The sequence below is a fragment of the Pseudophryne corroboree genome, chromosome 7 (assembly GCF_028390025.1).
Source record: "Pseudophryne corroboree isolate aPseCor3 chromosome 7, aPseCor3.hap2, whole genome shotgun sequence".
Taxonomy (NCBI): Eukaryota; Metazoa; Chordata; class Amphibia; order Anura; family Myobatrachidae; genus Pseudophryne; species Pseudophryne corroboree.
Window position 1 is genome coordinate 107,564,473 of NC_086450.1, and position 17,698 is coordinate 107,582,170.

Here is a 17,698-nt window from a genome sequence, read left to right on the forward strand (position 1 = left end):
TGCTATTTTTTATGTTTTTTATATATATTAATTCCATTTAGTGAATAGTCACCACCCCCTGTAACTTAAGGAGTTCTCTAACTGGATTAGGCTGGGTATATACATACATGTCCGTCCACTTACAGCAAATTGTTTGATACAATCATATTCAAAAGCCATTATCTTACACAGATTTTTTACAGAAACGAAACAATGTCACATCCTTCATTATGTCCGTTAGGGGTCTGAGTGTCTAGGGTATAAATCCAAAATGTTTCTTTTTTGGATAATATAAGATCTCTATTTCCACCCTTTGGATCTACCTGAATGTGCTCTAGAATGGTAAAAGAAAAATTGCTTTTATCAATTTTTGACCCATGTTTATCCCTGTAGTGTCTGGGTAAACTATGCGTACACACTTTATTTTTGATATTTCTAATGTGTTCTTGTATTCTAATTTTTACCTGTCTTTTTGCTTTACCTATATAGGATAACTTGCAACTGCAAGTAATCCTATAGATTACATACTCCGTATTGCAGTTTACCAATTGATTGAGCTTATAGATACGACCTGTATGTATCTCGCAGCTAAATGGTTTTCTTTCCATATAGCTGCAACAAATGCATTTTGAACAGGGGAAGCAACCTTTGGAAGAGATGAAACTTCCCTGATTGGGGGTGATCTTCCTTCCTTCCTCCACTTTACTGGGTGCTATAATGCTTTTCAGATTGTTGGCTCTACGAAATATAAATTCAGGTTTGTTCGGTAATTCTTGACCAAGAATGGGGTCTTTTTTTAAAATTCCCCAATGTTTTTCCACTATCTTTCTTACACTGTAATTTTCACAGTTGTACTGGGTAATGAAAGGTCTGGAATGTTGATATCTATCCCCTCCAGGTTTTTTCTTAGGAATTAGCATTGTTTCCCTTTCTCTATTTCCCGCTTTGATCTTAGCTGTTTCTATTAGTTCTTTACTGTATCCTCGTTCCAGGAATCTTTCTGTTAGAATGGATGCCTGTTCCCAATAGTCCTTTAGGGTAGTACAATTACGTCTAATGCGCAAAAATTGTGCATATGGTACTCCCTCCTTCCACCTTGCTAGATGGCAACTGGTCTGGGGGATATAACTGTTGGCATCGACTTCTTTAAAATGTGTCTTCGTTTGTATTACTTTGCCGGGAATGCCTACCAATACTAAATCCAAGAACTCGATGGTAGTGGTGTTTGTTTGATGGGTAAATTTAAGATTGAAATCATTTTCATGAATGAAAATGAGAAATTGATCGATACTAGAGGGGTCACCGCGCCAAATGAATAGGAGGTCATCTATAAATCTCTGATAAAACAGTATATTTTCCTTATACTCTGATTGGTATATAAATGACTCTTCCCATACACCCATATACAGATTCGCGTAAGCCGGGGCGAATTTCGTCCCCATGGCTGTCCCCTGTACCTGTAAGTAATGTTTCTGATTATACTCAAAAAAATTATGTTCAAGAATGAATCTAATGCTTTCGAGCATAAATTCCCTGCTTGACATAGTTGTTCCAGAATCTTCTAAAAGGATTTTTTCTATTGTTTGTAGACCTTTTTTATGTGGGATGGTAGAGTACAAAGATTGTACATCGATGGTCAGCCATCTCATGTCCTCAGTCCATACAACTGTGCTAAGTTTTTGGAGGACGCTGGTGGAATCCCTCAGATGAGATTTTAACTGTAAAACATAGGGTTGCAGTTTTATGTCCAGATAATGAGACAGATTTGACGATAATGAGTTGATTCCAGCAACTATAGGCCTTCCAGGAGGAGTGGTTTTGTTCTTATGCACTTTAGGGATGTGATAAAAAGTGGGCATGGTCGGATACTTAATGTAGAGGAAATCAAATTCTTCCTTACATATTACTTCCTTTTTTAAGGCTCCTGATAGGAGTACTGATAATTTTTCTTGGTATAACTCCGTTGGGTTCTCTGATAATTCTACATATGTGATGTTATCAGAAAGTATTTTGGTGGCTTCATCTGTATATGCTTTTTTTGATTGTAAGACCACAGCTCCACCTTTGTCAGCTCCCTTTATTACTAAATCCTTGTCCTCTCTCAGAGTTTTCATAGCCTTTTTCTCTTGGGGGTTCAAATTGGCGCTGTATTTATTTTCCTTGATGTTTAACTTCCTGAAATCGCTTTTTACCGTGTCATAGAATACCTCTAAATGGCTACCCCTAGACTCTACCGGGTAGAATTTGGACGGCAAGGAAACCACTGGCTTTTTCCCACTTGCTGTTTGTGTCACTTGTGGGTTTTTTATGAAGTGTCTCTGAATAGTTAGTTTTCGTATATATTTATTTAGATCAATGAATAAGTCAAACTTATTGATATGGGTGTCTGGCGCAAATTTCAAGCCTTTCTTCAATAATGACTCCTCCGCTGTGGATAATTCTCTCGTTGTAGTATTGATGATTCCTGACGAGGTTTTTCTTGGTGAAATAGTGCCCGTCTTTTTTTGGGGCTTTTTTCTGCCCCCTCTGGTTCCTCGTTGTCTCCAACCAGACTTCTCTTTAAACCTTGTGGGGAGTTCATTCGGGTATGTAACAATTCTGTTTGTTGTAAATATGGGAGCCGAGGGCCCCTTCTTTCTTCTAAAAAATGTCTTGATGGATAAACTTCTGGAGTAGGTGATCTGGCACTTCTGTATCTTCCCCTGCCATATTGGTATTTCTCCTTAACATCAGCTTGATACCTTCGTGGTCTGTTGTCATCTCTATACGAGGGAATTCTATTCCTATGTTGTTGTCTATATTGTCTTTTTGGGGATTGGTATATACTGTAATTGTATGGCCGACCTCGGTTTACATGATTGGCACGTGAATCTTCATAACGTGTAGGATAGTTCCGTGAATAATTCTCTTGCCGTGTGTTCCTATTATGTTGAAACTGTATTTTCCCCTTATCTGATCTTTCCTCAGGGACAGGTATATGGTGAACATGTCCTGAGATATAATCATTTTTGTCTCTGATAAACTTGCTATGTTTCTGGGAGATGATCTCATTTTCTACAGTGTCTAATTTGTACTGCAGATCATAAACGTCTCTCTTGAATTCCTCACTTTCCTCAAATTTGGCTGCCGATGTTTCTATATTCTTTATCTCCTCATCTAACCTATTCAACTCTTTTTTTCTCTCCCCTATGATAAGGGCAATTAATTTGGAAGAGCAGTCATCCAATGTGGCATTCCAATTCATGATGAAATCCTTATTCCCCCCTCCTATAGTAGGTGTCTTTTGAAGGCGTAAACCCCTTGGGATACGTCCTACTTCTAGGTATTTTTCTAACGTGATGATGTCATACCAGTTTTTTAGTTCCTTAATAGCCAATTTCTCTACTGAATTTAGATACCCATAATAATCCTCATTATCAAATGGAATGATATGTTCTTCCTCATCAAAAATATTTCTGACTTTTGTTGACCGTTTGGATCTATCTCCAAAAATGGTCATTATTAGCTGCAATATCGGGTCTTCTAACAGGCTAATATAGAATGGATGTGGTGTAGACCCAATTATGCGCTATATATGAGCTGCAAACCTTATGACGTACTCTCTGTTAGCTAGAGTACAGATAATAGGATACAAAAATACAGAATGTCAAAGGGAGCTGTATATGTTGATTGTGTAAAATACTCTTCCGGATTATGACCACAAAGTGATAAAATAACACTTGGTTTATTCACATATTATCTATGCACATTATACTTTGATGAACATAGATTATCACATAAAAATCAAATGGTGAACATATTTAAAATACAGATTCCAATTTTGTTGAAGACATGATATAATCAGTGTATTCCATCCAATAGTATTATATACAGGATGTCTGATGTTCTCACAGAAAAACCGTACCCTGACGCGTTTCGTCCCAAAGGACTTCATCAGGGGTTCATGTCTAGATAATACATATGAATCAAGTGAGACTTCTATACAATATATCATGGTGATCATAATCTAAGATGGTGTTTTTGTACATACCAATCAATATTGGAAGAGTTATGGGGGAAAGAAACCGATTTAGCGGTAATGTTGTTCCCACAAGTAAATTCTGAAAGAACCATATCATAGTATGAATTAGATAATTAAATAATCAAGATCAATAGATAATCCACTACTATAGGGGGTGGGGGGGGGAGTTGGGGAGGAGTGTAAGATCCATATATATGAATATTAAATTTCTCCTTGATAGTCATGAAACACTTATATATGGACTTAATAGTCTTGGTGGTATATTATTAACAGTATATATAATATTACCAAAAAATTTTATGTAAAAAGACTCATATAGAAAGAGTCCATACATATAATATTGTCATAATTAGAGGTCTCCTATAGAAAGAGTACCTCATATATCTATACGATGATCCATATATAAATTACATGTGATCCAAAATGGCACTTAAATTTTTTTTTTTTTTTTATACATACCAAGGAATTAAAATCAAAACAAAATCACGCTGAGTGCACCAGTGTTCACCATTGGTCCAGCCTATAATACAAATATTGACTTTAAGGAACATTTTTTCCTCTATGAGGATAGGAGGTAGATTACTCCAGAAAGGAGGGGGCATAAAACTTGATCATACATACCCTCATATAAGTGCAAACTGGGAGGTTGTGCTGTTGTATTCCCTATCAGCTACAAACACACTTATAATGATTCGGCCTATAAAACAATTAGTGATAACTTATAGTATTTTTCTAAATATAACAAAAGCTAACATGTTTTATATGTAACTTGTTTCACATCGTTTTTATACAACAGAACTTAATTCTTCATTACATTCATTGTATGAAAAGTCAGGGTGATAGTTTGGGCTTTAATCATACAGAGGATTCCCATATTCAATCACTATTGTTACATAATAACAAATAATGGTTATTATGAACAAACATCTAAGTATCAGCCCAGCCTTCCAGTGTAAATAAGTCAGTGAAATACATAGTCTGATACAAAATCCCACATCCAAAAAGCAACATTGTAACTTACTTTGAATAGTGACAGGCTCTCCTGAACAGCAGTGTAACATAGTGCTGAACAGGTGGGTTTATATACCCTTAGCCTTAATGACTCACTTCCTGTGTGTCTCTACTTCCAACTAATTTAATCAATTAATCTACTTAGCCTTCCGTTTAATTCAGTAAATCTGTGACTTATTAGAATCTTATTTTATTATCAAATTGGGGTTTTGCTTAAGTTAAATCTGTTTTTAACCGTAGTGGACGCATTAATTGTCTATGCGTTCCACTGCGGTCCCGGCGTGCGTTCCATTGCCTTCACTTCCGGTGTATTATGCGGAAGTGATGCGGCAGTGAGAACGGCTCAGTGCGGCCGTGGTGGCTGTCCCAATAGGTATAATTATCAACACGCACCTCTCCTCTCCTCAGTGTGTTCCCTGCTTAATGTGTACATTTCAAATATGCCAATCCAACTTCTGAAGTCCGTGAATATACTTTTCATTTATGTGTTCCACGGCACCTCCGATTGCGTTTCACTGACATCACTTCCGCCATATCCAACGGGAGTGATGCAGAATACTATATAACTATTTACTAATCCTATATTATTATTTTTATATTTTCAATGCTTGTGATCCTTATCTAATATATAGTGCAATATACTTAATGTATAATATACCTATTTAAACATTTTATTTCTTTTTAAACTCTTTTAACCCCGTGTGTGCCATCTTTATCTCTCTTAGATATTAAATCAGAGAGAGTGATGCAATGGTGGTGGATCAATAAATTTAATCTGACCCAATGGTTGTGTCTTATTTGATTCTATTAGGTGCTAATTAAATCTAATAATCATTTATTCAGTATTTTATCTTATTTATATATGAATCTATGGGGTGCTAATTAATTGTAATAATTTATTTAATCAGTGTTGAATTTATACGAATACCTTTATCTCCTTTAAAGTCTCCTATATTATTATGTGTTGTTAATTGGTGCCCAATTAAATAATTATAAGTGTCCCTAAAGGATTCACCCCATATTTACCTACTAATTGGTGCTATATTTAGCTATTATTTAATTTAAGTGCTATTGTGCTATTTTTTATGTTTTTTATATATATTAATTCCATTTAGTGAATAGTCACCACCCCCTGTAATTTAAGGAGTTCTCTAACTGGATTAGGCTGGGTATATACATACATGTCCGTCCACTTACAGCAAATTGTTTGATACAATCATATTCAAAAGCCATTATCTTACACAGATTTTTTACAGAAACGAAACAATGTCACATCCTTCATTATGTCCGTTAGGGGTCTGAGTGTCTAGGGTATAAATCCAAAATGTTTCTTTTTTGGATAATATAAGATCTCTATTTCCACCCTTTGGATCTACCTGAATGTGCTCTAGAATGGTAAAAGAAAAATTGCTTTTATCAATTTTTGACCCATGTTTATCCCTGTAGTGTCTGGGTAAACTATGTGTACACACTTTATTTTTGATATTTCTAATGTGTTCTTGTATTCTAATTTTTACCTGTCTTTTTGTTTTACCTATATAGGATAACTTGCAACTGCAAGTAATCCTATAGATTACATACTCCGTATTGCAGTTTACCAATTGATTGAGCTTATAGATACGACCTGTATGTATCTCGCAGCTAAATGGTTTTCTTTCCATATAGCTGCAACAAATGCATTTTGAACAGGGGAAGCAACCTTTGGAAGAGATGAAACTTCCCTGATTGGGGGTGATCTTCCTTCCTTCCTCCACTTTACTGGGTGCTATAATGCTTTTCAGATTGTTGGCTCTACGAAATATAAATTCAGGTTTGTTCGGTAATTCTGGACCAAGAATGGGGTCTTTTTTTAAAATTCCCCAATGTTTTTCCACTATCTTTCTTACACTGTAATTTTCACAGTTGTACTGGGTAATGAAAGGTCTGGAATGTTGATATCTATCCCCTCCAGGTTTTTTCTTAGGAATTAGCATTGTTTCCCTTTCTCTATTTCCCGCTTTGATCTTAGCTGTTTCTATTAGTTCTTTACTGTATCCTCGTTCCAGGAATCTTTCTGTTAGAATGGATGCCTGTTCCCAATAGTCCTTTAGGGTAGTACAATTACGTCTAATGCGCAAAAATTGTGCATATGGTACTCCCTCCTTCCACCTTGCTAGATGGCAACTGGTCTGGGGGATATAACTGTTGGCATCGACTTCTTTAAAATGTGTCTTCGTTTGTATTACTTTGCCGGGAATGCCTACCAATACTAAATCCAAGAACTCGATGGTAGTGGTGTTTGTTTGATGGGTAAATTTAAGATTGAAATCATTTTCATGAATGAAAATGAGAAATTGATCGATACTAGAGGGGTCACCGCGCCAAATGAATAGGAGGTCATCTATAAATCTCTGATAAAACAGTATATTTTCCTTATACTCTGATTGGTATATAAATGACTCTTCCCATACACCCATATACAGATTCGCGTAAGCCGGGGCGAATTTCGTCCCCATGGCTGTCCCCTGTACCTGTAAGTAATGTTTCTGATTATACTCAAAAAAATTATGTTCAAGAATGAATCTAATGCTTTCGAGCATAAATTCCCTGCTTGACATAGTTGTTCCAGAATCTTCTAAAAGGATTTTTTCTATTGTTTGTAGACCTTTTTTATGTGGGATGGTAGAGTACAAAGATTGTACATCGATGGTCAGCCATCTCATGTCCTCAGTCCATACAACTGTGCTAAGTTTTTGGAAGACGCTGGTGGAATCCCTCAGATGAGATTTTAACTGTAAAACATAGGGTTGCAGTTTTATGTCCAGATAATGAGACAGATTTGACGATAATGAGTTGATTCCAGCAACTATAGGCCTTCCAGGAGGAGTGGTTTTGTTCTTATGCACTTTAGGGATGTGATAAAAAGTGGGCATGGTCGGATACTTAATGTAGAGGAAATCAAATTCTTCCTTACATATTACTTCCTTTTTTAAGGCTCCTGATAGGAGTACTGATAATTTTTCTTGGTATAACTCCGTTGGGTTCTCTGATAATTCTACATATGTGATGTTATCAGAAAGTATTTTGGTGGCTTCATCTGTATATGCTTTTTTTGATTGTAAGACCACAGCTCCACCTTTGTCAGCTCCCTTTATTACTAAATCTTTGTCCTCTCTCAGAGTTTTCATAGCCTTTTTCTCTTGGGGGTTCAAATTGGCGCTGTATTTATTTTCCTTGATGTTTAACTTCCTGAAATCGCTTTTTACCGTGTCATAGAATACCTCTAAATGGCTACCCCTAGACTCTACCGGGTAGAATTTGGACGGCAAGGAAACCACTGGCTTTTTCCCACTTGCTGTTTGTGTCACTTGTGGGTTTTTTATGAAGTGTCTCTGAATAGTTAGTTTTCGTATATGAAGTGTCTCTGAATAGTTAGTTTTCGTATATATATATTTTATGAAGTGTCTCTGAATAGTTAGTTTTCGTAGATCAATGAATAAGTCAAACTTATTGATATGGGTGTCTGGCGCAAATTTCAAGCCTTTCTTCAATAATGACTCCTCCGCTGTGGATAATTCTCTCGTTGTAGTATTGATGATTCCTGACGAGGTTTTTCTTGGTGAAATAGTGCCCGTCTTTTTTTGGGGCTTTTTTCTGCCCCCTCTGGTTCCTCGTTGTCTCCAACCAGACTTCTCTTTAAACCTTGTGGGGAGTTCATTCGGGTATGTAACAATTCTGTTTGTTGTAAATATGGGAGCCGAGGGCCCCTTCTTTCTTCTAAAAAATGTCTTGATGGATAAACTTCTGGAGTAGGTGATCTGGCACTTCTGTATCTTCCCCTGCCATATTGGTATTTCTCCTTAACATCAGCTTGATACCTTCGTGGTCTGTTGTCATCTCTATACGAGGGAATTCTATTCCTATGTTGTTGTCTATATTGTCTTTTTGGGGATTGGTATATACTGTAATTGTATGGCCGACCTCGGTTTACATGATTGGCACGTGAATCTTCATAACGTGTAGGATAGTTCCGTGAATAATTCTCTTGCCGTGTGTTCCTATTATGTTGAAACTGTATTTTCCCCTTATCTGATCTTTCCTCAGGGACAGGTATATGGTGAACATGTCCTGAGATATAATCATTTTTGTCTCTGATAAACTTGCTATGTTTCTGGGAGATGATCTCATTTTCTACAGTGTCTAATTTGTACTGCAGATCATAAACGTCTCTCTTGAATTCCTCACTTTCCTCAAATTTGGCTGCCGATGTTTCTATATTCTTTATCTCCTCATCTAACCTATTCAACTCTTTTTTTCTCTCCCCTATGATAAGGGCAATTAATTTGGAAGAGCAGTCATCCAATGTGGCATTCCAATTCATGATGAAATCCTTATTCCCCCCTCCTATAGTAGGTGTCTTTTGAAGGCGTAAACCCCTTGGGATACGTCCTACTTCTAGGTATTTTTCTAACGTGATGATGTCATACCAGTTTTTTAGTTCCTTAATAGCCAATTTCTCTACTGAATTTAGATACCCATAATAATCCTCATTATCAAATGGAATGATATGTTCTTCCTCATCAAAAATATTTCTGACTTTTGTTGACCGTTTGGATCTATCTCCAAAAATGGTCATTATTAGCTGCAATATCGGGTCTTCTAACAGGCTAATATAGAATGGATGTGGTGTAGACCCAATCATGCGCTATATATGAGCTGCAAACCTTATGACGTACTCTCTGTTAGCTAGAGTACAGATAATAGGATACAAAAATACAGAATGTCAAAGGGAGCTGTATATGTTGATTGTGTAAAATACTCTTCCGGATTATGACCACAAAGTGATAAAATAACACTTGGTTTATTCACATATTATCTATGCACATTATACTTTGATGAACATAGATTATCACATAAAAATCAAATGGTGAACATATTTAAAATACAGATTCCAATTTTGTTGAAGACATGATATAATCAGTGTATTCCATCCAATAGTATTATATACAGGATGTCTGATGTTCTCACAGAAAAACCGTACCCTGACGCGTTTCGTCCCAAAGGACTTCATCAGGGGTTCATGTCTAGATAATACATATGAATCAAGTGAGACTTCTATACAATATATCATGGTGATCATAATCTAAGATGGTGTTTTTGTACATACCAATCAATATTGGAAGAGTTATGGGGGAAAGAAACCGATTTAGCGGTAATGTTGTTCCCACAAGTAAATTCTGAAAGAACCATATCATAGTATGAATTAGATAATTAAATAATCAAGATCAATAGATAATCCACTACTATAGGGGGTGGGGGGGGGGGAGTTGGGGAGGAGTGTAAGATCTATATATATGAATATTAAATTTCTCCTTGATAGTCATGAAACACATATATGGACTTAATAGTCTTGGTGGTATATTATTAACAGTATATATAATATTACCAAAAAATTTTATGTAAAAAGACTCATATAGAAAGAGTCCATACATATAATATTGTCATAATTAGAGGTCTCCTATAGAAAGAGTACCTCATATATCTATACGATGATCCATATATAAATTACATGTGATCCAAAATGGCACTTAAATTATTTTTTTTTTTTATACATACCAAGGAATTAAAATCAAAACAAAATCACGCTGAGTGCACCAGTGTTCACCATTGGTCCAGCCTATAATACAAATATTGACTTTAAGGAACATTTTTTCCTCTATGAGGATAGGAGGTAGATTACTCCAGAAAGGAGGGGGCATAAAACTTGATCATACATACCCTCATATAAGTGCAAACTGGGAGGTTGTGCTGTTGTATTCCCTATCAGCTACAAACACACTTATAATGATCCGGCCTATAAAACAATTAGTGATAACTTATAGTATTTTTCTAAATATAACAAAAGCTAACATGTTTTATATGTAACTTGTTTCACATCGTTTTTATACAACAGAACTTAATTCTTCATTACATTCATTGTATGAAAAGTCAGGGTGATAGTTTGGGCTTTAATCATACAGAGGATTCCCATATTCAATCACTATTGTTACATAATAACAAATAATGGTTATTATGAACAAACATCTAAGTATCAGCCCAGCCTTCCAGTGTAAATAAGTCAGTGAAATACATAGTCTGATACAAAATCCCACATCCAAAAAGCAACATTGTAACTTACTTTGAATAGTGACAGGCTCTCCTGAACAGCAGTGTAACATAGTGCTGAACAGGTGGGTTTATATACCCTTAGCCTTAATGACTCACTTCCTGTGTGTCTCTACTTCCAACTAATTTAATCAATTAATCTACTTAGCCTTCCGTTTAATTCAGTAAATCTGTGACTTATTAGAATCTTATTTTATTATCAAATTGGGGTTTTGCTTAAGTTAAATCTGTTTTTAACCGTAGTGGACGCATTAATTGTCTATGCGTTCCACTGCGGTCCCGACGTGCGTTCCATTGCCTTCACTTCCGGTGTATTATGCGGAAGTGATGCGGCAGTGAGAACGGCTCAGTGCGGCCGTGGTGGCTGTCCCAATAGGTATAATTACCAACACGCACCTCTCCTCTCCTCAGTGTGTTCCCTGCTTAATGTGTACATTTCAAATATGCCAATCCAACTTCTGAAGTCCGTGAATATACTTTTCATTTATGCGTTCCACGGCACCTCCGATTGCGTTTCACTGACATCACTTCCGCCATATCCAACGGGAGTGATGCAGAATACTATATAACTATTTACTAATCCTATATTATTATTTTTATATTTTCAATGCTTGTGATCCTTATCTAATATATAGTGCAATATACTTAATGTATAATATACCTATTTAAACATTTTATTTCTTTTTAAACTCTTTTAACCCCGTGTGTGCCATCTTTATCTCTCTTAGATATTAAATCAGAGAGAGTGATGCAATGGTGGTGGATCAATAAATTTAATCTGACCCAATGGTTGTGTCTTATTTGATTCTATTAGGTGCTAATTAAATCTAATAATCATTTATTCAGTATTTTATCTTATTTATATATGAATCTATGGGGTGCTAATTAATTGTAATAATTTATTTAATCAGTGTTGAATTTATACGAATACCTTTATCTCCTTTAAAGTCTCCTATATTATTATGTGTTGTTAATTGGTGCCCAATTAAATAATTATAAGTGTCCCTAAAGGATTCACCCCATATTTACCTACTAATTGGTGCTATATTTAGCTATTATTTAATTTAAGTGCTATTGTGCTATTTTTTATGTTTTTTATATATATTAATTCCATTTAGTGAATAGTCACCACCCCCTGTAACTTAAGGAGTTCTCTAACTGGATTAGGCTGGGTATATACATACATGTCCGTCCACTTACAGCAAATTGTTTGATACAATCATATTCAAAAGCCATTATCTTACACAGATTTTTTACAGAAACGAAACAATGTCACATCCTTCATTATGTCCGTTAGGGGTCTGAGTGTCTAGGGTATAAATCCAAAATGTTTCTTTTTTGGATAATATAAGATCTCTATTTCCACCCTTTGGATCTACCTGAATGTGCTCTAGAATGGTAAAAGAAAAATTGCTTTTATCAATTTTTGACCCATGTTTATCCCTGTAGTGTCTGGGTAAACTATGCGTACACACTTTATTTTTGATATTTCTAATGTGTTCTTGTATTCTAATTTTTACCTGTCTTTTTGTTTTACCTATATAGGATAACTTGCAACTGCAAGTAATCCTATAGATTACATACTCCGTATTGCAGTTTACCAATTGATTGAGCTTATAGATACGACCTGTATGTATCTCGCAGCTAAATGGTTTTCTTTCCATATAGCTGCAACAAATGCATTTTGAACAGGGGAAGCAACCTTTGGAAGAGATGAAACTTCCCTGATTGGGGGTGATCTTCCTTCCTTCCTCCACTTTACTGGGTGCTATAATGCTTTTCAGATTGTTGGCTCTACGAAATATAAATTCAGGTTTGTTCGGTAATTCTGGACCAAGAATGGGGTCTTTTTTTAAAATTCCCCAATGTTTTTCCACTATCTTTCTTACACTGTAATTTTCACAGTTGTACTGGGTAATGAAAGGTCTGGAATGTTGATATCTATCCCCTCCAGGTTTTTTCTTAGGAATTAGCATTGTTTCCCTTTCTCTATTTCCCGCTTTGATCTTAGCTGTTTCTATTAGTTCTTTACTGTATCCTCGTTCCAGGAATCTTTCTGTTAGAATGGATGCCTGTTCCCAATAGTCCTTTAGGGTAGTACAATTACGTCTAATGCGCAAAAATTGTGCATATGGTACTCCCTCCTTCCACCTTGCTAGATGGCAACTGGTCTGGGGGATATAACTGTTGGCATCGACTTCTTTAAAATGTGTCTTCGTTTGTATTACTTTGCCGGGAATGCCTACCAATACTAAATCCAAGAACTCGATGGTAGTGGTGTTTGTTTGATGGGTAAATTTAAGATTGAAATCATTTTCATGAATGAAAATGAGAAATTGATCGATACTAGAGGGGTCACCGCGCCAAATGAATAGGAGGTCATCTATAAATCTCTGATAAAACAGTATATTTTCCTTATACTCTGATTGGTATATAAATGACTCTTCCCATACACCCATATACAGATTCGCGTAAGCCGGGGCGAATTTCGTCCCCATGGCTGTCCCCTGTACCTGTAAGTAATGTTTCTGATTATACTCAAAAAAATTATGTTCAAGAATGAATCTAATGCTTTCGAGCATAAATTCCCTGCTTGACATAGTTTACAATTATATTTATTCATATATATTCATATCTTTTACCATTATTAGTTATTATTACTTATTCATATATATATTTATTTAATTATTTGATTATCTATATTTTTTCATTTATCTATCTTATCCACACCTTAATACACTTCTTTTTCCCGGCACATATGTGCTTAATTACACAACAATTTTTCCACAAATTTCAAATATACTATATTCAGAATTTCCCATCGCATATGTTGCAGGCCATCTATTCACTATTCATATTGATACATGCAGGACATTCCTTGAGCTTTCACTGCAGCTCTTTTCAAACAGCCAGACCCAGAGGTAATCATTGCTACAATTATTAAACTCTGTAGCCAATTACCAATTATCTCAGCAGACTTAAAAACCGGGTCTGCACCTTCAGTGTTCACACTACCCGTGAACAAGCTCGTTGTGAAACGTACGTAGGGGAGGTGGACGTGGTCACGGTGAGCGCGCTCACGTGACCAGCAGACCGGCAGGAGAGGAGACTGGGCAAGCCGCAGATCTTCACAGCTCGTTAACTCGAGCTGAACGCGGCACTGACAGCGGCACACAGCAGTACAGGAGACAGACGACAGACGGCTCTAAGTATCACTTATAGTTATATCCTGCACTTTCACGTCTCCCGCTCTCCTGCCACGCACTTATGTAATTTAAACAACAGGTGCACTGGTCCTCAAATTTTTTTCGGCAAATTATGCCAGTTATATAAGGTACATCTACAACATATGGAACAATCTGTTTCATAAGTGCTATCAATACACAGCTTATCTTTATTTGTACTTTTTTCTGTGTCAATTTTGGGCAGACACATTACAAAATAGCTACAAACTGTCATCCACTATAGCTGCAGCAATTGGAACATATATGTTGCCACTTATTTATTCCTGCATATTCAGCAGCATAATTCCTTTTTTTTCCCCACAGATATCTTAAATATGAGCACATGAATGATTGTATATACAATTGCCAATGAAGCACAAATTATATTCGGCATGCCATATTTTTGATTAATTTATTGTGGAGATTCAGTGGATACATGTTTAGTGGTTTATTTTGGCAACAAGATTGCCACACAGACAGCATGCGGCGTTTTAGGCTCTAAGGTTCCGTTTAGCCTAAGTGTGGGCAGGAGGGTTTGTGTCTTTTGTAATACATTCCCTATTTATTTATCTGCCAGTCTGTCTGTACAGCTGATAAAGATATTTTTGAATAATTTTCAGCCTTAATGACATTACATTACTTTCATTATTTAATGTTTTTTTGTTGGCGTGTCATCAGTACAACAAGGGTTTTCTTATACCCTACTACGTGTGAAAAATCCATTGGGGATTTATGTTGCATAGCACACACAATCAAAAGCAACATGCAGGCGGCTCAGTTTGGCAAAACCGACTGATCATATGATTTAAACCTTAGTATACCTATATATTTGGAATACAATTCGGTGCAATGATGGTCAAACATATGTCTCTTCTCTAAGAGGCTATCTGCCCATTTCAAGAACCAGGTCTGTGTTGTAGTTGATAGCTGCATACCAGCTGTTCAAACCGAAATCTACTACCACACCACACCGCGCATGCCCAATCTCGTCCGATCTTGGAAGCAATACGGTGTTGGGCCTGGTCAGTACTTAGGTGGTTGACCACTAAGGAATACCTGGTGTTGTAGGTTTTACTTGACGGCAATACTCAGATTATTGCACTAACCTAAAAAACAATACCTGGTGGGCACATTCCTTGATTTTGCCATATTTCATGCCGAACCTTTTTTTGCAATTTTTTGGCCTTATATATATACATGTTTTCACCTATATATTCACAGCGGTAATTCGAAACCAATGATTCACGTTTATTTAATTACATTTTAAACAACAAAACAGGGTGTACTCCGTATTTTACCCATAAATAATTAAAAGTCACGTTTTAAATACCTAATTTATCAAGTATTATCTAACTCTCCATTGTTTCCAAGAGTGAGTGCTCCCAACAAGGGTTTCTTTTTCTTTTTCTCTCTTCTCTTTATTACCAATGTAATAGACCCATGGGAGCACCATCGACAATCACCCTCCTTTTTTCTACCCACAACTTTGACAGTTTAATGGTAGATGGTGATTAATTCCGAAAGTTTTTTCGGTTGGTCGGTTTTCTTGGAAACTTACATTAATTATCTACTCATGCAACATCATTTACTCTTGTGCGGCATCCTTAACCCAATTTTCCTTTTGCATATTGTATACAACTAGAAATAGTTTTCTTAGGAATACCAGCACGGAATATTTGATAACGAACAATTTTCCAGTAACTACAGCCTTTCAGTACACCAACGGGCATAGTCCCATACATCATTAACATGAGCTTCAGTTTAAAGCAGGAATTGTCCTACAAACATAGGAATAGAGAAAACTTAGATGAAATTTTTCCAAGCAACGTAGTAGATACAGAACCACATACCAACTGGGAATCTGATTTTGTACAACTCAAACAATTACTGCACAAACAAATAAGAACCAGTTGGGACCTCACTACATTAGAGAACTACCTTAAGAACAAAATTGCACCACGCGGCCTTAGGCCAAGAGTTTTTCCCACTTTCAGCCTGGCCAGTGAAAATCTTAAAACTGATTGGGACAACTGTCTCCTCAAATGCTCCATGGAACTCATGGGCATTTTGATTAAACACAACCATCTCATACTCGAGGGCTGTGAACGTGACCTGGACGATTTAAGTAAGAAATTGGAGCCCTGGGAGAAAGATACACAATTTCAACGCTGTTTCGAGAAAAACAAACAAGACCTTCTAACATACGAACAAACCATCATCGACAGAAAAAGAAATAAATTTGCTAGAGATAAAAAGGACATTGCATCGGGCAAAATATTCAAGTGGAATAAGCCCTCTTGGCAATTGCGACCCCCTAGAAACCCTGAACACTACTCTTCATCAGATATAGAGACATCTGGAACTGAAGATATTCCGGAATATATCCCCAACGCATCAGTAACCACAAACTTCAGAGGTGAGAGTAACAGTTCCTCCCAATATCATCAACAGCATTTTTTAGGGGATCCCCCCAGGGGAAGGGGATCAAGGCACCCAGCAAACGGAAGACAAGGAGGGGGCGCAAGAGGAGGAAGAGGCCGTCAACAACAGTGGGATCAACTACCACCGAGAAGACAACCAGTACGGAATTCACGCAGAAGGTAACTTCAGTCTTCCCAATATCAACGGATACTTCTTCACAACTCAAGATTATCAACCTCTCAGCACACATTTTAGATCACGATCAAATCCAAGTCCTGAGCAAAGGTCTCTCCTATTCACCAACCGAAAAGTTCAACAGATTCAAATGGGAAAAAGACTTAAAACTTTTTTGCAGGAAGTTACTTCTTACTAAATTTCATAATAAAATAGCTACTTCCAAAACTGACGGTACACAATCTTATCAGACAGAAACAGGTGACAACATGAATACATCAGATCTTTCTGGACTTGAACTGGAAGCATTGGAAGCTCTACAATCTTTGGATACAGAATCAACACCAACCACAGACTCCCAGTGGGAAGTCAGTACGAGGGTCATTTGTAAGAAAAGGTCTACGTTTTTCCCAACAGAGCAGACGAGCCCAGAAGTACAGATATTCACCAAATTAGTGTCTCAAGAACTTGACCATATACATCTCCGGAAGACCAGAAGTCTGTACAATTCCAATCTATCCAGGAAGGAACTTAATGCTCTCAAAGAGATTGAATCATGGCAAGATGTCATTATAAAGCCATCTGATAAAGGGGGAAACGTGGTGGTATGGCCCCGCGAACAGTATATACAGGAAGCCTATCGACAGTTGGAAGACCAAACTTGTTATCAAAGAGTATTACTGAACCCTATGGAAAATTACAAGACACTATTCAACCGGATTCT

The 17,698-nt window shown here is 36.6% G+C and overlaps 1 protein-coding gene and 1 pseudogene across 8 annotated transcripts in view; one reads left to right on the forward strand and one right to left on the reverse strand.

The window, feature by feature from the left end:
- Positions 1-17,698, reverse strand: part of GALNT13 (polypeptide N-acetylgalactosaminyltransferase 13) — a 770,323-nt gene that overhangs the window by 44,851 nt on the left and 707,774 nt on the right. The window lies entirely within an intron of this gene.
- Positions 15,332-15,450, forward strand: LOC134945946 (5S ribosomal RNA; annotated as a pseudogene).